The sequence below is a fragment of the Myotis myotis genome, unplaced genomic scaffold, assembly GCF_014108235.1.
Source record: "Myotis myotis isolate mMyoMyo1 unplaced genomic scaffold, mMyoMyo1.p scaffold_m19_p_3, whole genome shotgun sequence".
NCBI lineage: Eukaryota > Metazoa > Chordata > Mammalia > Chiroptera > Vespertilionidae > Myotis > Myotis myotis.
Window position 1 is genome coordinate 187,520,934 of NW_023416335.1, and position 22,845 is coordinate 187,543,778.

Genomic DNA, 22,845 nt, shown 5'->3' on the forward strand with positions numbered 1-22,845 from the left:
CATTTTCATATTCTGCACGGAATCTAGAGAAGTGCATTGCCTACAATCGGCATGTTGAATGGAATTGTTCTTTATTTCTTAACTGGAACTGCTGTCTGCTTACCTTTATCTCTTCATTTGCTTTTTTGTTTTTAAATCCTCACCTGAGGATATTTTACTGATTTTTAGAGAGAGAAAGAAACGTTGATGTGAGAGAGAAACATACCTGGACCCAGGATGGAACGCACCCTAGGAATGTGCCCTGTTCGGAATCTAACCCACAACCTTTTTGGCATACAGGAGATGCTCCAACCAACTGAGCACCTGGCTAGGCTCTTCATTTGCTTTTTATATCTGGGTCATCCTTTTGAAATATTGTATACTCTGTAAAGGCCCAGGAGAAAAACTGCCCCTGTGTATATGATAGATTTTGCCTAGTTCTTCTCAAAATTATTCAGATGCAGAAGGAATTTTAGCTAAGAAGAATAAATCCATTTTGCTTTAGTTCAAACTGGTTCAACTTGTTTCTCAGTCTTTCAAAAAATCAAAGTAAGTTTCAGACTCAAATGTCTCACAGGTTCTACTCTGTTCCGACAGAACCAGGGTAGCGATTCGGGCCAGATTCTAAGCTGGCCGCAGACACGTGGCGAGACTTCAGTTTTTGTTGTTAGCCTTCAGCATTTTCAAGGTTACTTCTGGGTATTGGTTTTGAATGTGCATTTTCCTCACTCATGTTCCTGAATAGTATGTAGATTTATTTCCAGGTCAAATCCTGTTAGAAGAAGTAGCTTGAAAATGAAAATCTCTCTACTACCAAACAATGTTTGGTTTAAACATCTAACTCATTTTTTTTTTTTTGCAAATACCTTTCAATTGAAAGAATTTTTGGATTTAAAATTAATGGCCAAATCACTTAGTTTATTGCAGTACTTTATTCCCTTCAAATATTTTAAATCTATAATCACTTTTGTTAAATCCTCTTCTTCTGGGATGGGAAAGAGACCAGGGGATGGGTAAGTTGGGAGAAAGAATCATTCACATGCACCTGCAAGAGAAAAAGGGCAACAATCTGCCGCTGGCCCTCTCTATCAGCTCTGTCATGGAGGGATTTCTGTAAAATAGAAGCCTTTCCCTGTGATGGGGTACTTCGCAGGCTCAGTTGCAATTTTTCTCCGTTATTGCAACAAACTCTGTGTCTTTTATTTCATAAGATTTTTTTCCCTTCAAAGAAGAAAAAGTCATTTTTTTTATATGGTTTAAATGTCCCCAAGTTGTTCCCCTGAAGGTGGATGGGGCTCAGTCTGCTGATGGCCAGGCTTCCTTTTAAGGATCCACTTACGGACACGGTCATGCTGTTACGTAGCGTCAAGGGGCCAGAATTGCCCTGAGCATGATAACGGAGCTCATGGTGTCAAACTCGATGCCTGCCTCCACCCTCCCTGTCTCACCCTCAGTGCAACATCAGGGACTGGTGATTGCCATGGGCCTGGCTCTACTACTGGCTGGCCTGGCCACTTCCCTTTGTTGAGTCGTGGAGCAGAATTATGTGCAGAATTATGTTTGTGTGTGTGTGTGTGTGTGTGTGTATACATATGTGTGTATAGTGTGTGTGTGCACACACGTACTGACCTTTTTTTTTTTTAAATATATTTTATTGATTTGGTACAGAGAGGAAGGGAGAGGGATAGAGAGTTTGAAACATCGATGAGAGAGAAACATCGATCAGCTGCCTCCTGCACCCCCCCCAATGGGGATGTGCCCGCAACCAAGGTACATGCCCTTGACCGGAATCGAACCCGGGACCCTTCAGTCTGCAGGCCGACGCTCTATCCGCTGAGCCAAACTGGTTAGGGCTGACCTTTTTTTAAGTGTTGAGGTGAGACATTCTGAATTCACTGTCAGTGTGGTTTAGGCCTGGACGTAGTGGGAAGATTCTATCTAAAAGATAGAATTATCAGATGTCATTGCTGGATGGGACAGCTCATTGTGAGGCTGAGAACACCAAGGCCTTGGACTAAGTGAATGTCAAAGTATCCAGGGGTGCCTGATCCAGTGCCAGAACTCAGGCACCCTGACTCTTGTTCTAAGGCTTTTAAACTGTATCAAATGTCTACATACGTTATTGATCCCACATTTTGATTATGAAAACAATTTGGAATACTTACCCCAATATGTGCAGATTTACTGCACAGTCAGGAAACCAGAGTCCATATTGGTTAGTCTGAATGGGAGAATTGTACATTGGGAATTAGTTACAAAGGGATTGGAAGAGCTGAATAGCTAAACAGGGCATAGCCAAACCCATATGCTCCCCCAGGTCAGCAAAGCAGGAAGTCAGTATTGGCCTTTAGGTCATAGTTGTCCATTGGGAACAAACTGGAACAAATGGTGGCTGCTTAGCAGAGAATGGAAACCATGGAGGAGATACAGCCACTGGGAAGATGCTGACCAGAGCAGAACAGCCTAGCTTCTCCTCTCTTTGGCATCCTCTCCCTTTCTTGGCAGTACCTTCATTGTTTAAATCTAGCAAGAGGCTGTTTGATGACAGAGCCTGGGAAATGGGTCTGCAGTGTTTTGCCTCCTACAATACAGAGCAGTAAAGAGGGCGTGGGCTGAGGTGGGGTACAGATCTTAGAGTAAACAGGGAAATTGAGGCAGATTATTTCCCAAAGATGACTGTAACAGTATTTCTCATCCCACATGTTCTTCTGCAATGTGTCCTGGCCACTTCACATCACAGGGTGGAGCCTAGTCTCGTCCCCTTGCATGTGGGCAGCGTTATTTCCACTTCCACCAATTGAGTATGGAGAAAGTGACTCGAGGTGAATTCTGAGGCTAGATCACATGACCGGCCACACAGCTTCCACGCTGTTCTCTTGGTATGTTGCTCTCTGCACCTCCCAACTGCCATGCCATGAGAGGCCATGTGGAGAAACCGTGTGTGGGTGCTGCAGTTGACAGTCCCAGCTGAGCCCAGAGCCAGCTATGCAAGCTAAGAAGTTCCAGATGATTCCAGCACCCTGCCCTTAGAGTCACATCCCCCTGTTTGAGTCTTCCCAACTAGCCCCGAAAGTTGTGGCGCTAAGGCAAGAATCCTGCCATACTCCTCACCCTCAAATTTGTGAGCAAATAAAATGGCTGTTATTTTATGCCACTCAATTTTGGAGTGGTTTGTTATGTAGCCACGTATAACTGGAACACAAGTGACCAAGATGTTTATTTAGTACATAATTATATGTGTATATTATCTAATATGTTGAGTTCATTATAAAGCACACAGACAACCAGAAATTAAAAATGGGTGAGATAAAATTAAATGTAAATAGAAGTCTAACATTTTCTTCCCATACCTAGTGAATGGTCTTGTCCAGCTCCTGGGGTGTTGGAGACCACACATTATTCTCTATCATATACATGGCCAGAAGAGGATGCATTACGATATTTCTGGTCTTCTAAATAGCCAGTGACTACTTCAGCAATCTCTGAGGAGGAAAAATTTGGGGGACAGTGATAGCGAGGGAAGAACATATTGGGGAGGCGCCCAGGGAAGGAGTGTAGTCAGGAGAGAGAGGCAGGGAATCGTAGGTGAGGGACAGATTCTGTGAGATGAAAAACAGGGCTTCTAGACAGGGTGGAGATTTTCCCTGAAGCAGTGTTAGACTTTGAGAGTATTTCCTTTCATTGCTGGGATGCCATTTGCGAGGACCATCACCACCCCCAGTGTGGAGTCGTGTGGATACTGTATAATGGTTAGTGGACAGGGACATTTTGCCACAGTTTCATTAATGGGAACTGATTCTAGAATTGAGTGCTACAGAGATCTGAGTATTTTTAGGAAGGGATCAGGTTGAGATTTTTTCTAACATCTCTTGCTCTCTTTAAGGGACCTCTAGTGTATTTCATGTGTGCACATGATATGCACATATGGACACATATAGGTCCTTAGGTACATTTTAATTCTTACATCATTATATACAGGTAGATTTTTCCCTTCATTTCCTCCCCTCTCCGCCCTCCCCCCTAAAAAAAACCCCACCCCAAACTCAACAAAGGTCTTTGGAGTTTTTCTCCTTACTTCTTTATGTTTACAGACCTACTGTTAACATGTGTATTTATATAGAACACCTGTGCAAATAAACATATCTATCTATTGAGAGTATTGAGGAGAATTAATTTAAAAAACAGATTTCTTCCCCCCTTTTCTTTTCTGACTTATTCCTAATAAAGTCTATTTATCACCTTCTTACTATGAATTCCCTTACAGGAACCCTGCAAGCCAGCCAGCTGTGTTGTGGGGTGGGCAGCCACTGTGAGTGGTGTGGATTCACCGATCAATCCGATTCTGTTCCTGCCCTTGGGGAACTCACAGTCTTAGGGAGAGATGGACAGATGAGTGGGTAATTATGTTCTGTGTGGTGGGTGCTGTGAGGGAAGTAGCTATAGTGAGCTCAGGAGCATGTGGAGTGGACACTTAGTTTCCACGAAGTCTTCCCAGAGTTTTGACAAATGGGGGCAATTACACAGCTCTCCCAACCAAATTGCGTGTGCTTGGCTTTGGATGTGGTAAGCTTTCTGCAAACAGACTGGATTATTTGCCTTGAGTATCCTGTTAACGAGACAAGCTAATTTGCCCAAGGGGACCTCTTCACCCCTTACATTTAGGATAAATGCTTTTCACGTTGGGTTTTCTTATCCCAGTCACACTGTTCCTGTCCTTCCCTGGAATGAATTCTTTCTAGCCTGCTTACTAAGCAGAGAGACTGGGGCTCTCACTCAGGTTTTCAGTATGTCTAGTTCATTTCTGGCTTTGGCCAGTCTGCATGCAGGAGGTCCCCTATACTGTGTCCAGGGTTGTCAGATTTAGCAAATTAAAGAATGGAATACTCAGTTAGATTTGAATTTCTGATAAACAATAACTTTTTAGTGTAAGTAGGTTTCAAGTATTGCAATATAAATACTGAAAATATTTGTTGTTTATGGGGGGGTGGTGGAGGGATTGAGCAAAAGAGGAAAAAAAAAAGAGAGCGAACTCATGGCCATGGACAACAGTGTGGTGATTGTAGGGAGGAGAAGGGAGTTGAGTGGAGTAGAAGAGGGCACAGCAGGGATAAATGGTGACAAGAAAAAATGAAGTAAAAAAAAGTGCAAGAAAGGGAAATTCCACTTGGCACAATAAAAAACCATGAAAAATAAGCTATTTTGCTCAACTGGCATGGCTCAGTGGTTGACCATCAACCTATGAACCAGGAGGTCAGGTTTTGACTCCAGGTCAGGGCACAATTTCAGGTTGCTGGCTTGATCCCCACTGTGGGGTGTGCAGGAGGCAACTGATCAATGATTCTCTCTCATCATTGATGTTTCTATCTCTCTCTCCCTCTCCCTTCCTCTCTGAAATAAAATTTTTTTTAAAAAAAAGAAAAATAAAGCTATTTCGTGTGTGTGTGTGTGTGTGTGTGTGTGTGTGTGTGTGTGTGTGTTTGTTTTTAGAAAAGTAAAAGACATTCACATTTAACTGGGTGTTCTGTATTTGGTCTGGAAGCCAGGTCAGCACTCTCCTTTGGCTTCACTCTTGGAATGTTTGCAAGGGAGTGGGAAGTGTTCACTACTTTTATCTCTAGAAGCACCACTCTGGAGTGGAGATTTTGTCCTTTGTCTTCCTCTCTCCTGGTTAAGCTTAATTTTTCCCCATGTTGCACGTGGCTAGGCCTGTCAATCAGAGCCACTGTGCTCAGCTTATTTCTGCCATGGACTCTGGCAGTGTTAAAATTTTGAAGTGGAAACTCTTTATAAGGAATTGTGCCTAAAGTCTGAGTCAGAGGCAGGAGTGTAGGTGGGCTCAGGGAACAAAGGGCATTCACTGTCACCAGGCAGCAGCAGGACAGATCAGAAATGCATTTTGTTTAGTTCTTCCTTGTGGACTGTGATCCGGTAAACTAGATCCCTGGGCGAGCAAGTTCCAGATATGCAAGGTGTCAGAAATAAGAACAACAATAACAATTTATCGAACACGCCATATCTGTCAGACACCATGCTAAATGCTTTCCATACATGTCCTCACTTAATCCTCACAATACTTCAAAGAGGTAAGTACTCTCATCACTCTCATTTTGAAACAGGCTTGAAGAGGTTAAATAGTTTGCCTAAGGTCATCTAGCCAGAAGGTGGCTAAACTGGGATTTGAGCCCAGGTCAGTCTGATGATAAAGCTCCCACTTTCAGCCACAATGCTGCACTGCACAGGGGTGGACTTGGGCTGGGGGATGTCAGTAAACACTTGGGATTTGATTAGTCTACTCTGTTTTAAAGATTTCTAACAAAGAAGGATCCTTTCCAACCTCTCAAATAACTGTTCTAGGGTGTGATGTCCCATTTTGAAAGGCTACTCTTCCATATATTAATATAATGGTTTTCTTCTGTAGTATAAAACCATTCCTCAGCTTCAGTGGAAAGAGCAACCTAATAATCTTCTATAAAAAGTGGTGACTTCTCTTTCTCCTCCCGCCATCTCTCAGTCTGTCCTCTGAGGTTCTATGATCAGCAACATGATCAGAGATAATTCAAGTACGTATTTCCTAATGTTTAGTACTCTTTGTGCTCTCTTTTGAATTCCTCCTCAATTACATGCAGTAAGTGCATAATGCACATGGATTTGATTGGCCTGCTTTTTGCAGGCTTCTGTGCTACAAACTCAGGTGGGTATTGTTTGCTGATTTCCTTTGAGGAATATTCCTCTTTCATTTGCCTTAATGCCCATCAATATGCACTATATTGCATGTAACTTCTTGATGTTGTGGTTATGATCTTACTCAATAATACCATGAGTAAAAGGGTTTGTTCGTCATGCTGTATCCATTATGGGATGCCTCTCTCTGGTATAGAGGACAATGACAGACAGATGTCATATGAGGTGTGATCATAAGACCAGAGAGCTCCTCAAAGCAGAAATACCCCTTGTCAGTGGCTTTGAGCTGATTGCAGAATGCCCCTGCAGCTTTCACACTTGTAGTCTTTTACAGACTTTAGGAAGCTCTGGTGTCCCTCTGGTTAAGTGTTCAACTGGGAGGTCTTGGAAACCTGTTGCAGCTTTGGGAAAAAAGACAGGAAAAGGGAGAGGAAAGGTTCCTGCCATTGACCCCAGCGGGTCTGGAGGTTGTGGGAGAGCCTTGGAGTTGAGGCAGTTGGAAACTCTTGCTTTGAGATTTCTCCATATTATCCAGGAGCTGAGATGTCTCCAAGAACTCACTTAGCTGGGGCTTACTTGCAATCCAGGCTGAAATGCAGACCAGCATCTGATTTATCTCCAAGAGCTCTGGATTCTTTAGCCAGTGGCTCAGCCCTGACTTGTATCCCTGAGTACTTTGGGGTTGAAGCAAGGATCTCCCAACCATACAGATATGTCTACCATCATCTGCTGCAAGGACTTAATGGCTTGCCCCACTGGGAACCTGAGATATAGGCAACATAGTAGGACCTCAGGGAGCCCTCAGGTCCTACTACTTTGGACCTGATGCTCCTTTCCTAGGCACTTAGTTCCTTCAAAGAAAAAGTGGTCTGGTGAGTTTGATAGTCCTTGAATTTCCTGGGTACCTGCCTATTAGTTTAGAGGGACAAAATGCCAGTGATTCCAAATGGTCCATCGGTCCACAAAATTCCCATTTGTCCCTGACTGCCTTTCTTAAATTCAGGATGCCTGAGAACCACACCTCCTGAGTCTTTATTGTGTCAAGATGCAGTATCATTGGTATGCTGATGGGATTGATGTAACCTACATTAAAAGGCATTTAAAATTTCATAACTGGAGGTACAGTTGTTCCTCACAGAATCCAGGTCTCTTAAGTCTGAACTCCTCTTCCTTTCAGAGACGTGGCTTTTGAATGAACAGCCTTTGTTAAGTCACCAGTGTTGGCTGTGCTACCACCAACTGTGTTACAGTCTTTGGCATCAGAGCAGAACCAGATGACTCTGGCAAAAATGAATTTGAGAGGATATATATATATATATATATATATATATATATATATATATATCCCAAATCTGTAGGACTGTGCTTTGTGAACAAAGAACGGTAGGACTTCTTTGCTGTTTACAGTGTTGACTCAGCAAGGCACACATTTCACATCTTTAGGCCCCAACGAGGGCTAGCAAAGGTTTGTTGCTCTTTCATCACAGTACATTTTCAAATTTAGCATTTAGACATGTAGGGCAGGGTTGGATTGATCCTTATGAAAAGAAAGCATTTTCCCAAAGGATCCCCCCTGGTAGAGAATTTCTTTAGGCTTTTGCTATGAGGCAATATGGCTATATTTGCCCCAGAAACTTCTTTTTTGTCTCCATTCAACAACAGTTTGGCATTTCATATGATACTAGAAGCCCGTTGCACAAAGATTCGTGCAATAGGCCTTCCTCTCCCTGGCTGCCGGCACCAGTTTTCCTCCAGCACCCGGGACCCAGGCCTTAGGTCCAGCCACAGCAGAAAAGCCAAGCCTCAAGGCTAGTCTTCTCCCCTCTGGCCGCAGCAAGGCTTGCCTTCTCTGCTGTGGCTGCAGCGGAGAAGCCAACCCTCTTCAGTCTTCAGTCTTCAGTCTTCAGTGTTCACTCCGGCCAGAGCCTTCAGTCTTCGCTCCACACCTGTGTATGCAAATTAACCACTATCTTTGTTGGGTTAATTTGCATAGTTGCTCTGATTGGCTGGTGGGTGTAGCAGAGTGACACAAATTTGCATGTTTCTCTTTTATTAGTGTAGATTTGCCCATGTGCTGGTTTTGAGTATCTGCTCCCCTAATACCACTTTTTTTCTATATTCAACTGATTGTTGGCTTTTGAATGAATAAATGCCACGTTTTCAGGATCTAACTGGAACTATGGCAACTTTTGCCATAGTTTTTTTGTAGGGGTGTGCTGAGGAGAGTGAAGGAACAATATAAATTTAAAATGTGCTGCTTTCTTGGCTCTGAGACTGGCCAGTAAGCCTAGAGGGTGATAGATGACATGAGTTTAACATTATGGAAGCGATTCAGAGAAGGATTCATGCTTCATCCTCAGCCTTATGCTGGGTGTCAGTGATGGTTGCCATGGTGATATTTTTGATGTCATCAGCAGAGGATTTGGGCTGCAGCTGGGAGTTGAGCCATAGCCACAGGTGGGGTCCTATAGGATCAATGGCCACTTTCTATGCTAGGGTTTCAAGTTGAGAAGGACAGATAGACCAGATTATTAAAAATACACAATGCAGGTGGGAGACTATTCAAGAAGACACTGAAATATTATATTGCAGGATGTGGGATGGGATTGCTCTTAGATGTGTGGGAAAATGTGCCTGGGGTTGTGGCTGTCATGTACCTGTCATTGACCACCATCCTCCAATGAGGGGAAGTATAATTTTTGAGCTGTCACAACTGCCCTAGCAAAGGCTGGTTCATGGGCTTTGCTATTTGCTGGACCAAGCTGTTGACTTTCCCCTGTTGGGAGATAATAAGGAGAAGACAGAAACATCCTGGGAATGGTATAATCCCAGGTTAATTCATGTAGTGAGCCTCAGCCTTTTCCTTCTTTTTTTTTTTTTTTTTTTTAAATATATTTTATTGATTTTTTTACAGAGGGGAAGGGAGAGAGATAGAGAGTTAGAAACATCGATGAGAGAGAAACATCGATCAGCTGCCTCCTGCACATCTCCTACTGGGGATATGCCCGCAACCCAGGTACATGCCCCTGACCGGAATCGAACCTGGCACCTTTCAGTCCGCAGGCCGACGCTCTATCCACTGAGCCAAACCGGTTTCGGCAGCCTTTTCCTTCTTTGTGGGGATATAGACATCAAGGGGATATGTGTATATAACTCGATGATTTATTAGCTACACTGACCAGACCATAGTGGGAAAAGCATAGGTCTGCAGTGGTCCAGAGGTTCTCAAACAGCATCCTTTCAATTGGAGAACAGATGCTTCTGTGAGTCCATGAAGACTTTCCAAGGAAAATTTTAAGGCACTTGATTTCCAGATCTTCAATTTTCTTTTCTTTTTTAATATATTTTATTGATTTTTTACAGAGAGGAAGGGAGAGAGATAGAGAGTTAGAAACATCAATCAGCTGCCTCCTGCACATCTCCCACTGGGGATGTGCCCGCAACCCAGGTACATACCCTTGACTGGAATCGAACCTGGGACCTTTCAGTCCGCAGGCCGACGCTCTATCCACTGAGCCAAACCGGTTTCGGCTCAATTTTCTAGTGTATTCTTTCCTAAAATCAATCTGCTTGAGAAAATGCTACTTCCCCTTTCATGGTTGCCCTTTTCTCACTTTGCAAAAGAAAGGCCTATCTCTCATTTACCCAGAATTTTACTGTATAAATTGCTCCAGGCTGAAAAAAAAAAGAACTTATAGGGGGGCCACATAAAGGGATCATTAGAAATATTTGTATTAGGGGAAATTTCTTTTATTTAAGACATCATAAACTACCCCTGTATCCAGTTTATTAAGAAATGTACTTCTAATAAGATTTTTAAAAATCCTCACCCAAAAATATGTTTTCATTGATATTTTTTTAGAGAGGGAGGGAGAGAAGAAGGGAGAGAGAGAGAGAGAGAGAGAGAGAGAGAGAGAGAGAGAGGGAGAGGGAGAGAAAAGAGAAAAACACCAATCAACTGCCTCCCGTAGGTGCCTACGACTGGGAATCAAACCGCAACCCAGGTATGTGCCCTGGAACCCATAATTTTGGTGTACAGGGTGATGCTCCAACCAACCTAGCCACACCAGACAGGGCTCTAATAAAATTTTTATATTTATTTTTAAAATTGTGGTAAAATACACAGAATATAAAGTCTAATAAATATTTTACTACTTATGTGTAATGCTTATCTGTCAAAATTGTAAAATGTTTTCATCAAAGGTTTACAAATAATAATTGAAATACTATCACAATCTAGAAACGAACAGTTGAACACTTAGAGCCTATGATTACAGGTAATATAAAGAAATCATAAACTTTCATTTATGTACATATTTTGGTTGTGGAGAAGTATGATAGAAAGTGATTATTAAGGTAGTTTTCAAGCATATCTGTTAGATCACCACAGCTTCTTGTGGCAGAAATTAGAGAGAAATACAATCTCAGGGAATAAAGAAATGATATGAAATTTATGACATTTAAAGAAGAGCTTAATCTTATATTTAAAAAGTAAATGATGGTAGATATTAAGTTAGTGTGGTATTTATATTCCATTGAACACATATAAAAGAGTCATGTTACAGTTTATTTTAAAATTTTAATATTTACTATATGCCAGAAATTTAAGCCTTTGCAACTGCTTAGATCATGGTGAAAATTTTTTAAATATTAGTTTAAAAATAAGCACAGGGGCGCCTGGCTGGTGTGATTCAGTGGTTGAGCATCAACCCATGAACCAGGAGGTCACGGTTCAATTCCAAGTCAGGGCACATGCCTGGGTTGCAGGCTCAACCTCCGGTAGGGGGTGTGCAGGAGGCAGCCGATCAATGTTCCTCTCCCATTGATGTTTCTACTTCTCTATCCCTCTCCCTTCCTCTCTCTCTTAAAAAAAAAAAATCAATAAAAACACTTAAAAAATAGGCACAGGGGTACATAATTTTTAAGAATCCTTTCAGTGAGTAACTGAACAAAAAAGTTAGAATACACTATTCACACAAACCCCTTCCCCCCAGTTTTTGTGTATTTATATTAACTTCAAAACCTGATTTTTCTTATTTTCTCTTGTGACCCACCAGTACTTTTATGCAGCATCCCCATAGAGTGGTCTGCATCACTCTCTGGAAGGTTCCACAGAGCTAGTTGCCTCCATCCCCAAATTAGCCATATTCATCCACCTCCTTGCATTTCTGTGTTATTATATATGGGCGGTGGTTTGGCGTCTGCCCATTCATTCCTTGGAATTAAGTCTAGTGATAGAACATTTACTTTCAAGCAGGAGTGCCGCATAGTATGCTTTTGAAATCAGAGTCAATTGTCTATGTCACCCAATCTCACAGACTTCAGTTGGGGTTGGACTGACCTGTCTTACCACCGCCCTTATACCGTTGATTTTGTTCCTTTGATGAAATAGTCTATTGCAGCACTCATGGGAGTCTGTACTCTCAGCCTGTCTGACTGTAGTTCTGCCACACCTGTAGGTACTGGTGCTGTCTGCTGTGTTTTGGGGAAAGGGAATTCTGGAGAGAACATGAAGGCGGTATACACTGGGTTTACAGGAACTTGGCGCTGTTCTAGCAGGAAAGACAAAGGCTCCAGTGGTAGCACCTGTCGTTAGTTCCTAAAGAAGCTTCCTCCAGGACCATTCAGGCAGGGCCAGACGGAAGCAACAACACCCAGGAACACGCTACGAATCTGTGTTGAGACAGAAAACAGCCTTCAGAAAGGAGTGTAGGTTAGTTAAAAATTGTAACACCTCACAAAAATGCTTACTCTGTCACTTCTCACTCTTTCTTATGTCATAATAATGGTACTGTCAATGGATTAAGCAGCTGGAACAGGAAGATTAGCAGGCACTTGGTTGCATTTTATTTGGTGGGCTGGTAGTCTTTTTTTTTTTTTTTTGGCCTGTGCCAATTTGTTTCAGACCTTAGACCACTAAGCCCATATTTATTACTAATATGTCAATTTAGGAACTTATATTGAATTCCTCTATTTTTTAAAAACAATCATACTAACCACATTGCTGATAAATGCAGCAATATATGATAAACAATTTGCAGTTTACAAGAACCATCCACATTAACTTAGCCAAAAAATCCAGACCTTGGGAAAATTAAATCTATGAGCATATAAGAAAATAGGTAACTGAACCAATAGCCCCACAACTCTCCCTCTCAGCTGGGAACCTATACATTTCTTTTGTTTTCTAGATTACCTAGTCCTGGTCTAAGACACATAGTAGCTGCATGAAACATGCTTGAATAATTAAAAGCCTTACTCTTTATCTCTTAAAACTAAAAGAAATGTTTATTCCTTGGACGCAAGTCAGATCTGCGTTCCTATCACTGCCCCTAACTAACTCTGTGACCTTGCAAGTTGGTTTATCTTCCTGATACTCACTTTTATCATTTATAACATGAAGAATACAAAGTCTACCCTTACAGTTGAAAGGACTAGAGAGAGAGAGTGTGAAATGCAAAGTAGGAGCTGAGAGATTATTACCATTTTCCTGCAAGGCATCTTAATGAGTACCTGTACCTGGGGCCGTGCTAGGAGCCGGCACGCAGAGGTGGACAGTCTACCAGCCAGCTACATGAAGTTAAAGTTGGCCTACACAGCTCTACTGCTGCTGGGAAGCTGTGATGGGGCAAGCATTCCACCTGTAGCAGCACATGGTAGTCATTGGGTTATTCAGCCTGTGAAATGGTTGGGTTGTGTGACTGAGATAATGGCCTTGAAATGGTCACTCTCCTCAGCAGCATGTGGTTCGGGAAGGTTTAGATTATTGAAGGCACTTATGGGAAAGGGGTGTGTGGCAGTTCAGAACATGTGTTGGCTTTGAGGAAGGATGTGAGAAGACCTAGATGGGAAGGGAGCAAATTAAGTAAAGCAGCTAATTAATAGACCCATCTGCATAGAATTTGTTTTACAAATGAAACATTTTAAAAAATAAGCAATTCTGGATATATTGATAAAGGAATTGATGTTCATTCATATATGCATTTAGTCAACATATTCATTGTCTGCTGTGTGCTGTGTTTACAGTGCCAGCATACTACAGTGAGCAGGCGAGGCCAGGTCCCTGCCCTCACGAAGCTTTCTCTGTGAAAGGGAGAGATAATAAACAGGTGTAAATATAATGATATTAGAGAGTGATGAGGGTTGTCAGTAAAACTGAAGACAGATGAGGGGACAGGAAGTGAAGGAAGTTCTATTTTAGATTGGGCCGGAAAAGCCTTTTGTTTAAGGTGACCTTGAGCAGAGAATTGAAGTGAGTGAAGAGATGGGTCACATAGACTTCTGGGCCGAGTGCATGTCAGGCAGAGTGAATAATAAATGCAAAGACCTGGAAGCAGAAACATGCATTTGTGTTTAAGAAAAAGCAAGGAAGCTGTGCTGAGAGGACAGGGCATAGGGAAGGAGGTTACAGAAGTAGTCGAGGCCAGTTCTATGTAGGGGTTTGTGGGCCATGGCAAGAACTTGGCATTTTATTCTAAATTCAGTAGGGAACCAGTGGAGAATTTTGAGCAGGGCATAACGTGATCTGACTTAATGATCCTTTATGTAAGCAAGTTATCATCCAGAAAGTGCCGTCTTATAAATGATCATTTGGTTTGCATAGCAAGCCTGACGGGTTCCATTTTAGGCATGAAGGAAGTAATAGAGTCCAGCAGGTGCTGGTCCGGCCTTTAAGTCCAGACAGACTCACACTTGAATCCTGAATCTACTCTTTAAGGTTTTGTAACTTTGGGAAAAATGCTTGAATTTGGTATACTTCTCTTTTTATAAAAAACATGCTTTTTTTTTTTTTTTAAAATTGAATTTTAGAGAGAGAAGAAGGGAGAGGGAGAGAGAGATAGAAATATCAATGAAAGAGAAGCATCAACATCAATTGGCTGCCTCTTGCACGCCTCCTGCTGGGGAATGAGCCCACAACTCAGGCATGTGCCTGATCAGGAATGGAACCGGTAACCTCTTGGTGCATGGGTTGGCACTCAACCACTGAGCCACACCAGCCAGGCATACACTTCTCTTTTCTCATTCTTAAAATGGAACAATAGTACTAATATTTACCTACATGCCCGTTTTGGGGATCAAATGAAGAAATATCGTGCTGGCTCATGGCCAGGTCCATGCATGGAGCAGTGCTCAATGCTTGGTGGCCATTGCTCTTATCAGAGAGGAGACATAGCAGCTCTAAGACTAGAAATCAGGCCTCCTTATGCCTCCTACAACACCACCCCATTCCGCCTGCCACTGAGGAGATGCTGGCCATGCATTGGGTCCCTGCAGAGGCCCTTCCCACCACCACCCATGGTTTGGCTCAGTAGATAGAGCGTCAGCCTGAAGATTGAAGGGTCCCGGGTTCCAATCCATTTGGGACCACATGCCTGGATTGCAGGCTTGATCCCCAGAAGGGGGCATGCAGGAGGCAGCCAATGCATTTGTGTTTAAGTCCAGACAGACTCACACTTTGTGATAGAAACATCAATGATAGAGCTGACGCTCTATCTACTGAGCCAAACCATGGGTGGTGGTGGGAAGGGCCTCTGCAGGGACCCGAGGGTTTGGGGGCCTGATCAAAGTGTGAGCTAAGAAGGTGACTCCCACAGTGGCTCTTAGGATCCTCTGATTTAGCCTCACAGGGAGATACGATAATGAGACTGTGCTCTCTCCCCAAGTACAGTGCTGTGTGCGCAGCAGGCCCTGGATAAATATTTGTCAAGGATGAGAATCCTTTAAAGTGATTATCATCTCAGTTGAAAGATACTATCTTATAAATTCCTGTTAATTTGAATTCCTTGATTTTATATAACTTCGGATCTGATCTTTATCCTTTGTCTGAAATGAGGAGTTGGAAGTAAGTGACTGAGCTTGGAACTTTATAAAAAATAAACTACTACCTGATTTAGGCTTATCAGGACATTGTTAATTAATTTGCCTTACTTCATTTTACTTGTTATTTATATGTATCTTCATTTAAAATGTTATTTGTACGGTCATTAAAAGTCATAAAATAATTATTTCCAAAAGATTTGAGTTTTCATTAATTTTGATAAGATAGTCTAGCCCTTAAAAATTGCAAATGAATTAGATTTAATTACATTATTCAGTTGTACAAGTTAGGTTCCAAAATAGTAAGTGCTTGGTCATATAGCTGAAGAGCTGACAGACAGGTAGGGGTGGAGTGAGGTTTGGAAAAGAGTTTTTCTCAGGCCCAGGTAAACAATTCCAGGACAATAAACAGGGAAAGGGGTTAATGCTTAATAATTAGATGAGTAGGACTTTCTGAATTTCTGGGCTGTCCTCCTTATCCCTTATTGTAGTTGTTCCAGTGGGCAATTCCAGTCCTTCTGCACAACCACCTATGCTCCACTAATGATGTCTGTGATCTCAGAAGCCTTTGGTTCCAGTGGCAAAGATAAAATGGTGGTAGATGGGGAGAGAGGTTTGCACGTGGAAGATGGCAAAAGGCAGCACTTTTTCAAAGGTTTATAAAAGAGTGGGTTAAAGATGGACTACATTATGGCACAAAAACTTGAACCAGTTGTGACTCACACATCTGTACCGTCTTTGACCTTTTGCCCAGGAGAGGGCAGTAACATGCTAACATTCAAGCTTTCCCAATTGTCCTTAATAGACACTGCAAGAACCAATGTAGAATCAGTCACAGTTGTGCCTCATTTTCATTTCACCTGTTCCTTCCTCCACGTTTACAGCAGGAAGATTTGCCCAGCCTTATCATGCATATGACTAAGGTTATTGGCTTTTCTTTGGGTGAACTTTTGGACCACAAGTGGGAAGCTGTGTGCTAGTTGTAGGCATTGTTAGCTTTGCCCAGGCTCAGTATGAGAACATAATGTAGTCTAAAATGACTGAAAACGGGAGGAGGCATTGGAATATAAGTTAATCCTCCATATCTAGCAACACTGTGCTGATCATTCTTGGAGAATGGCTTAGCTTTATCCAAGAGTCACAGAATTAAGAATACGAATCTCTTCCCTACTTAACCTTTTCTAACCTGTCTGCTTGTGGGTGTGTGTGGGCCAGTGTGTCCCACAGAGGGATGCAATGGTTCATGAAATAAAACATGAGAAATGAAGGAAAACTGTGAGAAAGAGTGGGAAGGCAGGACGAGTGGTGGGAGGTGAGGCTGTTGATGACGTGGTAGATGGTTAGGAGAGAAAGAATCTGTGAATTGGAACTTCACAGGACATGCAAGCTGCATTGTGAGTCACCTGGCTTCAGTCATCATGTGTGGAGAGTATGGGTGTATGTGAGCTGGGCATGTGTATGTGTGTGAATGTGTGTAAAAAAAATCACTTGTCACAGAATAACTTATGTAGCAAAGGATATTTCTAGGATATTATGAAATGTGAATTTCATCTCTGCTTCCTTCTTTCCACCAAGCCAGGTCACAAGCCATTATTTCCCATTGTTGAGTGTGTAATGATTTCCAGCCATAGGGCTTCCCTGGTTTCTCCTGGGAGCTTGCTACACACACTGTTGAGTTTCAGATTTTTTTTTTTAATACTCAGCCTACACTTCCTTTTGCTCAATTTCACCTCATTTTCTCCTAGTTATACCCCCTTGTATTACCCTCATCAGTCATCTCTTTTCCCAGTTCATCATTTCACCTAGTTTGGAGCCTTATCTGCTTCTGTGTGAGTGGGGTAAATGGGAAGGCGGGAAAACACACACACACTGGGGAGCAATGCCTCCGGCTGTGCTCCATGGAGTTCTGCTCTTCCATGAACCATAAAGCAGCCTGAGATAAATCTATCACAGTGGGTCTGAGTGACAGTGCCGCCTCCCTGCAGATGCGGTGGGTGTGAGGGGCTCAGGGAACTGAGAGGTGAACAGAGTGGAACAGCTCTGAAATTGGGCCCTATTGCAAGTGATCTAAGTCTAGGTTTCATTTGTGGAACTGTAACTATTGCAGGGGACTGGTGAAAGTTAGTGATATGATCTGTGGATTTCAAGCTCTTTCTCCACAGATTCATATGCTTGCAATGAACATTGTACTGGATATAAGCCTGTGTTCCTGGGTTTTTAGGCCACTGTCATTGCTGCCTCAAGGCTGGTGCTAACCCAAAGGCACCCTGGACCCTTTCTAGTTTTGTATTGTGTGCACCCCACGTGGGGTGGGAATAGTTCTTAAATTAAGAGCAGGTTTTGTGTTTTTTAACTGCCTTGTATCCACAAGTGAATTTAAAATATATATTTTATTTTATTGATTTCAGAGAGGAAGGGAGAGGAAGAGAGATAGAAACATCAGTGATGAGAGAGAATCATCGATTGGCTGCCTCCTGCATGCCCCCTTCTGGGGATCAAGCCTGCAATCCAGGCATGTGCTCCCAACTGGATTCGAACCTGGGACCCTTCAATCTTCAGGCTGACGCTCTATCTACTGAGCCAAACTGGCTAGGGCCACAAGTGAATTTTAATAGAAACTACATTTTTGGCAACTAAGCTCTACTGTAGATTAATAACTTTGATCAGTGGTAATAATCCTGTATAATAAAAGGGGTAATACAGGCAGTCCTCGAGTTATATTGGACGTGACATATGTCGTTCCGTGGTTAACGTCGCCATCTCCCATTTATTTATAAAAAAAAAGTCCATTTTGACGTATGTACATATGTGCTTTATGTTTTTTATTATTTATTTACCACAAGGTCAGGAATTGTTCTTTCTTTCAAATTTTTTTCACTGTTTCACTTCATTACTGCTGTGTATGTGCTCCATGTGAGTGACGTAGGTGCTTCTGTAGTTGGGTTCCAACTTACGGCAAAAATCGCTTTACGTGGTGCCATAGGAACGGATCTCTGAAGTAACCTGAGGACCTACTTTATGCAAATCAACCGGCTGCTATGATGTGCACTGACCACCAGGGGGCAGACATGGGGAGTGGGCCTAAGCTGTCAGTCAGACACCCCCCTGAGGGCTCCTGGTCTGTGAGAGGGCACAGGCCAGGCTGAGGGACCTCCCCCCCCCCCCCCACACACACACCTCCAGTGCACGAATGTCATGCAATGGGCCTCTAGTAATAATAATATTAGTTGGCAATTCAAAGACTACATTCAGAGTAGAGAGGGTACAGGGAACAGTCCAACTGTTTTGAGGTGGGTTGGGTTTTTATTTTATTCTAATCTTCTACTTCTGTCTTCTCTCCTGCATGGAGTTGGTCAGGTGTGATGGTGATGGCAAAAAGAGCAGAGAAACATTTCATTACCTATATTTAAATCAACCTTATTGAAGTAAAATTTACATAAAATTCACACATTTTAGGTGGAGAGTTTTTGACAAATATATGCAACCAGGTAGCCACTCTAATCAAGATCTAGAATATTTCCGTCTCTCCAAAAGTCCCCTGTGCCCCTCAGCAGTCCGTTCACTCCCCGCCTCCCCATCTAAGGCAACTGCCAATCTGATTCCTAATCCCTACAGATTAGTTTTTTCTGTTCTAGAATTTCATATAAATAGAATCAGACATTATGTAATCAAAATCTACTTTTTTTCCCCTTCCCAGCAAAATACTGTATCTCTGAGATTTATCCATGTTATTGCACATACTGGTAGTTCCTTTATATTGACTACCAGTATATACATGAATATACCAAATTTACCTATTCACCTGTTTGTGAACATATGGATTATTTCTAGTTTTTGGCTATTATGTGTAAGTCTGTAAGAACATTCATGTCCAAATCTTGTTATGGGTATGTGCCTAGTATAACGATTTTCAACTGGTGTGCCTCTAGGTTTTTTAAAACATGCAGTACATGAGTATTTAGTCAGGGACACTGACTTCTTTTCTCTTAGATTGTCAAATAAAAAAATGACAGCAGCCAATACAATAGCTGCCCGGTGTGAATGAATTAAAATTCTTTTTTTTTGTCAGATTGACAAAAATATATATTTTTGATGTGCCACAGAATTTTAATAATTAGTTTATGTATGCCATAGGATGAAAAAGATTGGAAATTGCTGGCCTAGGAGTAGAAATGCCAGTCATATAGTGGCATGATATATATGTTTTCCTCTTACTTTCAACATAAATATGCCCTTACATTTAAAGTGCATTTCATATAAACACTATATAGTTGGGTTTTGCTTTTTTTATCTAGCATGAAAGTCTCTGCCCTTTAATTGAAGGATTAGTATTTTTATATTTAATGTAATTATTGATGTTGAATTTATGTCTATTGTCATGCAATTTGGATTTCATTGGTCTCTTCTGCTTTGTTTCTCTATTGCTTCTTTCCAGTCTTCTTTAAACTTAATAGATTATTTAGTACTTTCAATTTTATTTCCTCTGTTGACTTTTAATTTATGGCTTTGCTTATTATACTTTTTAGTGGGCTAAAATTAAGCATTTTTAATTATGGTAGTTGATTTAGAGTAGTATGTATCTCTTTACACCTCACCTATAACATTGCATGCCTGTCACTTCCTAATTTTCACTCCCTGATTTGTTCCATAAATCATAAAGCACTCTGAGGTAAATCCATCACATGCTTCCCACTTCACAATGTAATAACCTCACAGAAACAAAATTTTATTTAACTGCCCACTTTGTCCGTTGTAAGATTGTTGTCCTATTTTTTTTTTTTTACTTTTACATATTCTATAAACCTTGCCTTATACTGTGATCATTATTTCTTAAATAAACAGTGGTATTTTATGTAAATTAGGTGAAGAATGACAACATATCTTTTATATTTACTAATTTATTTTCCACTTTTCGTGCTCTTTATGTCTCCTGCAGATCTGAGTTGTTTCATCTGGTATTATTTTCCTTCAGCCTGAAGACCATCCTTTCATTCTACTTTAATGTATCTGAAAACATCTTTATTGTAACTTTATTCTTGAGGGATATTTTTGTAATATAATTCTGAGTTGACAGTTTCCCCTCTTCCTTTTAGTACTTTAGAGCTGTCATTCCATTGTCTTCTGGTTGGCAGTCATTTTCTTTAGCTTGGTCTTCAGAAGTTTGATGATGGTTTATCTATATGTGATTCCCTTTTGGAGTTTGTTGAGCTTCTCTGGAAGTACAAATCAGTGTTTTTCATTATACAGGCATGTGCCGCTTAACAATGGGGATACCTCTGAGCAATGTATTGTTAGGCTATTTTGTCATTGTGTGAATATCTTAAGTGTACTTACATGAACCTAGATGGTCTGGCCTATTACACATCTATGCTGTATGGTATAGCCTGTTTGATCCTAGACCAGCCGTGGGCAAACTACGGCCCGCAGGCCGGATCCGGCCTGTTTGAAATGAATAAAACTAAAAAAAAAAAAAAAAAGACCGTACCCTTTTATGTAATAATGTTTACTTTGAATTTATATTAGTTCACACAAACACTCCATCCATGCTTTTGTTCCGGCCCTCCGGTCCAGTTTAAGAACCCATTGTGGCCCTCGAGTCAAAAAGTTTGCCCACCCCTGTCCTAGACCATAACCTTATACAGCATGTTACTATATACAAAACTATACAAGATTAAGTCAAGCACAAGAGAAAATGATGCAATCAAGACACATGGTAAACTCAATATTAGGGTGCTGCTAGCCTAATACAGCATATTGTTTTACAGAAAACTTTAAGTAGGAATGCACTCTAAAATAATGATAAAAGTATAGTATAGTAAATATATAAATCAGCAGCATAGTCATTTATCATTATTAAGTATTATGTACTGTACATAATTAAATAGGCTATATTTTCATATGATTGGAAGTACAGTAGGTTTGTTTACACCAGCATTACCACAAGCACTTTTATAATGTGTTACTCTCTGATATTACTGTGGTTACAATGTCACTAGGCCATAGAATTTTTCAGCTCAATTAGAATCTTACTAGAGGCCCGGTGCACGAAATTCATGCAAGGGACTTAGCCCCTGCTGCGCAGCGGCTGCCTCTGCCTCAGCCCCCACCACTACAGCTTGTCCAGAAGGTCATCTGGAAGGATGTCTGGTCTAATTAGCATATTACGCTTTTATTATTATAGATGGTATCACCACTGCATAAGTGGGCCATTATTGACTGAAATGTTATATGGCACATGACTATATTTGGAAGTGTTTAGCTATTATTTCTTCAGATATTTTTCTGCTTCAAGCTCATTCTCTTTATTTTTTGAGAATCCAATTATATATATGCTAGATCATTTGATATTATGCCAAATATCAATATGCAACTCTTTCATTTTTATTCAGTTCTCCCCCCCTCACCCCCCGCCCCAACTTCTTTATTTTTGTGCTGTGCTTGGACTCTAGATCTCTTTAATGCATCAGGAAATTGTCTCCAGGCAGAGAGCCAGGGTGAAAAAAAGGGAAATAATGAATCAAATCAATGTTATTATTAATCTGTCTTCAAGTTCACTAACTCTCTGCCACCGCCAATCTTCTGTTAAGCTTATACAGTGATTTTTTTTTGCATTTCAGTTATTGTACTTTTTAGTTCTAGAACTTTCATTTGCATCTTTTTGTAATTTCTATTTTCCTACTGAGAGTCCCTATCTGTGCACTCATGAAGGCCATATTTTCCTTTAATTATTTGAACATATTTTTTTTAATTTAATACTTTTAAAATAGCTGCTTTTGGATCACAATCTAGATCACATTTTAATTTTATTTGTATGTGTAAGTGATTCTTTTTCTTTTAAAGTTTTTGTGTTAATCCTCATCGATGTGAAAGAGACACATCAATTGGTTGCCTCTCCCAATCTTCTTTGGGGATTGAACCTGCAAACTAGGTACGTGCCTTTGACCAGAACCGAACCCTCGACGTTTTGGTGCGTGGGCCGATGCTCTAACCCAGGGGTCCTCAAACTTTTTAAACAGGGGGCCAGTTCACTGTCCCTCAGACCGTTGGAGGGCCGGACTATAGTTTAAAAAAAAAAACTATGAACAAATTCCTATGCACACAGCGGGGGCAAAAACACCCGGCAGGCCGGATAAATGTTTTCGGCGGGCCGTAGTTTGAGGACCCTGCTCTAACCGCTGAGAAGCATTGGCCAGGGCTGTAAGTAATTCTTTAATTGAATGTTGGATACTGTGAATAACATGTTATTCTGGATTATTATCTTTTTCAAACTCAGTCTCTATATTCTGTCTCCTTGTGGATCTCCTTGGGGTTTGAATTTAGTCTTTATTAAGGTGAGACTAGAGTAATTCTTATTTTAGGGTGTGGTCA